Below are 4,492 nucleotides of genomic sequence, written 5' to 3' on the forward strand. Positions count from 1 at the left end.
TGAAAACGATATTCAGCACTTTCAAATATTTCACTAAGCCTCCCTCGCTTGTATTGAAGCTTATTTACACATGCACATAACTATCTATTTATCTATCGACACACACACACACGCATATATATATATATATATATATATACATATATATATATATATATATATATATATATATATATAAATATAATATAATTTACAGCCAAACAATCTTATACACTCACTCCGACCAAAGAAACTTCCGTCTCCTGACACATTACAATTTGATTCCTTCACCGAACGCAATCTCTCTCTCTCTCTCTCCAGAAGACAGATTATTCGCTCTGATATACGCAACACCGTATGACGTCAGACTCCGCATAATAAAGAGCCCTTGTCAATACATACCTGTGACAGCCGCCACAGTTAATGAGTCCATCTGAGTGACCACATCGGGTCTAAGCATCGTTTGCGTAAGGTAGGAATCTTCTTTCGAATCTGAAATTGTAAAAGGGATGATTGCGTAAACGCTTCAAGACGTAAGGAAATAGACAGATAGATAGAGTGACAGATAGATCGGCTAATAAATAAAGATAGAGTGACAGATAGCTCGACTGATAAATAAAGATAGAGATAGATATATCAGTCCCGATCACTTCTCTGTCTTAGTTGATATTCGAGAAACACAGAAAACTAATACAGTAATGTAAACGGTGCTGAAGTCAGAGTGGTGTGTAAATGATGAAATTAACATCCATGATAAATGTTAACAGATTAATCTTCATATGTCATACATAAAAGAATAACATCTAGCACACAGTGGATAACAGACGGATAAATCTAAATAGGTTTATACGAAGAAACAGAGAGGTATATTTACTACGTAAGAGATACACAAAGAAAAACAAATTAATAAAATAATATAAATAAAATATTATATATGTATATGTATATGTGTATATATATATATATATATATATATATATATATATATATATATATATATATATATATATGGACTGATTTATTTCTTTATTCAAAGTCTGTTAGTTTGCTTTCTTTTCATGTGTTAGTTCTCTCTTTCTACACACACACACACACACACACACACACACACATATATATATATATATATATATATATATATATATATATATATATATAGAAGAAAGAAGGAGAACTACTAAACAAATAAATCAATCCACAAATAAAAAAAGCATGGAACTGACAACATACACAACTTAAGACTGAAGAAACCAAGATAAAACGCATCATCCTTTCACCAGTAATTATATATAAATTTATTTTCTTTTCATTTCAATACTTTCTAACTCGCAGCAAACCGCAGAATTGCACGAGAGAATCAAATCTGCGCCAAAATTATGATAATTTTCTCACACCCGAATTTTTTAATGCTCGTTTTCCAGAAATTGAGTTCCCACCCACACACAAACACGTACAAACACACGAACACACACACATACACATACAAACACACACGCACACACACACATACACAGGTGACGTGTGACGATCGTCACATCTAAATACTAGTAATTACATTAGAATTCAAAAAGCATATATTCATGAAGCAATTCTGTTTCAAGGAGATAACTTGTAAATTCAATCAACGCTCTCTCTCTCTCTCTCTCTCTCTCTCTCTCTCTCTCTCTCTCTCTCTCTCTCTCTCTATATATATATATATATATATATATATATATATATATAGATATATATATATATATATATATATATATATATATATATATATATATATATATATATATATATATAAAGCCATGGTAACTCCTTAATATTGAATTAACTTTAAGCTTGTGACTGTAAAAATAGTGCATTGGTATTTGTGACTTGGCAAATATATTTACCTGTCTATCCACATATCTCTGCCCTTCCATGCCTCTGTCTGACTGCCTGTTTGTGCGTGTGTGTGTGTCTGTCCCTCCCCCCTTCTCTCTCTCTAGACAGAGAGAGCGAAAGAGAGAGAGAGACAGACTAAGTGCTCATCCGTGGAAGCACAACTATTCAGATGTAAGTGAAACTGCCGCCCTGAAAGAGAATAATTGCAGGAATCAAGCGAGAGCGACAAACAACTGCGCATTCTCCAACAGCCACTGGTGGAGTTTTGCTCGAAATTCTACTGCTATTTGAACTGAAAGTTGAGTAGTTTTCAAAATACATTTCATGATAAAAATAAACTTTAAGCATCTGATGATAATTTTTTGAAGAATCAGACAAAACCACTCTGCTCCGTTTTCATAATTATTAACATTCAGATGGGTTTGTGGTTGATTTACATAAAGATGCTGAAAGGTATGAAGGACCTAGTGTGGATTTGTGGTGTCCTCCTTTCAACCGCGAAGGCTTCTGTATGTGATACCAATGTGGTAGCAATATACCAAAGATTAAATCACTCAGAATCTGTAAGAATGTAAATAACAATATGGTAGTCTTCAGTCTAAACAATTACTAACAGATAAATATCGAAAACGGGACCTGGGACTGTTTCTTGGTTAGGATCATAGAGGGTCAATAGTATCTAGAGTTATCTCTATACTGGTACTAAGCAGTTCGGTGTTCTTCCACCAGGGCGGCACTGCGGAGCCTTGCGGCCATCTTGAAAATCCCGGAAACTGCGAATATTAAATAGGCGTTTGGTATGTCCTGTGATCTTTTTCTAGTTCATTATTTTCACGATGGTACGTTGTTTAGCTTCTTATTCTTCAGGAAAAAGCAATTACATTTCACAGGTAAGCAAAGCATACTAGAATCTATTTACCCATAATTTTGAGCTTGTCATTTTAATGCCTCGTTAGCAACAGATATGATTTCACTATCAAATGTCTTCTTATATTATTTCCAGCATATTATTATGGCGCAAAAGTGCGATGACGACTTCACTTTTGAAATCGCAACATCGGTCATCTTAAATATGCCGCATATTATAAAGTAAAAATGATCTTGCCCGTTATTAAAAAGGTTTAGTAGTCAGGGGTCTGAAGGGTACTGGTTGTGCCTACAAGTCGCGTCTTTTAAACATGTTACTGTTAGAGTATTTCAGGACGACTTGACCAAACCATAGAAACCATTTCTGTAATCTATTCGAAGTAAACAATAGTATTTTTTGTGTAACAAATATTGGCTTAATGTATGTTTTCATCGAACCATATGTCTCATAGATTGGTAATAACAAAAATGTGTAGTTTGGTAGCTTAGGCTAAATCTATGCTCTGACTCTATTCAGTTGGTATCATGTTATATCATTTAAACCTTATTCTAATTACAGCTTAATTTCCAATAAATGAATACGATTACTGTATGGTAAAAGTTATCGAATCATCATGCTAATTGGAAAAAATAGCCTACAAGGAAAAGAATCTTGGCCATGCAAGCGCTAGGCTTATTCCTATTGATTAAGCAACTATTTTCAGTTCTGTCCTTTTTGGAAGTACAATCTCATTCCAAATTAGTAAAAATTACTTTCTTATGGTAATCTTCCTTTAATAATTCTCTGTAAGTATCGTTCCACAGCTTTAAATAGAAAGAAAGGACAGTCGATGGTTTGTTTACAAGATGCTTTCCAGTATTTGAGATATACACAAAATGTAATATTTTTTTTCCTGCCGCTACAACAGAGCTCAAAACAATATTTTCAAAATATATTGAGCATTAATGATTAACTTACCTGTAATAAAATTACGTGTTCTTATGGGAGGGGCGGGGGGAGAAACAATGCGCTGCCCTAATGCTTTTTCCTATGCACTATAGACTGTTATGCTAGACCGGGAGTTTCAAAGTGGCCGCCCGAGGTCACACGCTCGACGGGAAGATCGCCACTCCATGTCACTGACGCTTTATGGATACTGTACAACGAAGGTTTCAAGAATTAATCTTCTGATCCCTTTTGAGATAGGAAGCGTCTACTCGCACGGAGAATGAATAGTTGGCCGGGCGTAGTTCATGATCGCTTTGCACAGATTAAATCATTTGGAGAAGACGTTGTAATTGAACCTGCAAAATGAAATAATGGTATACTTTTATCTGTAATATGGCTGTTGTTCTTGGAATGACACCCTTTAATACCTTAACATTTTTATTCTAGAAAGGTTTCCTAATTTCAAATGTACTACAAAAATAGTTTTTCTGCTGCCTGACTTCACTTCTATGAAAGCGCCATTTGTTCCAGTGAACTTCACTTGAATTAACTGTTATAACTGTTTATCAATGAATCACAAGCAAAACTGATCTCAGTACTTAATGACAATGGCTTGTCTCAATAAATATCTTCAGGTTTTGTCTACAAGACAGACAGACAGAATGAGAGAGAGAGAGAGAGAGAGAGAGAGAGAGAGAGAGAGAGAGAGAGAGAGGGGTGGGGAGGGGCCTTCAGTGTGCCGGAGTAGAAGAGGAAGAAAGAGGAGCATTTATTCAATATCTTTCAAACTACAGGCAAGACTAACAAAATGGACCATATGAGGAAATAGAAGAGAAAATCTATGGA

The 4,492-nt window shown here is 34.8% G+C and overlaps 1 long non-coding RNA gene across 1 annotated transcript; it reads right to left on the minus strand.

The window, feature by feature from the left end:
* Positions 1-380: 380 nt before the first annotated feature.
* Positions 381-4,002, minus strand: LOC136831471 (uncharacterized). Its single transcript, XR_010850894.1, has 3 exons — positions 3,677-4,002; positions 1,860-2,040; positions 381-471 (listed from the first exon to the last, which is right to left on the minus strand). It is a non-coding gene; the product is annotated as an uncharacterized lncRNA (long non-coding RNA).
* Between the last annotated feature and the right edge of the window lie 490 nt (positions 4,003-4,492).

The sequence above is a fragment of the Macrobrachium rosenbergii genome, chromosome 48 (assembly GCF_040412425.1).
Source record: "Macrobrachium rosenbergii isolate ZJJX-2024 chromosome 48, ASM4041242v1, whole genome shotgun sequence".
NCBI lineage: Eukaryota > Metazoa > Arthropoda > Malacostraca > Decapoda > Palaemonidae > Macrobrachium > Macrobrachium rosenbergii.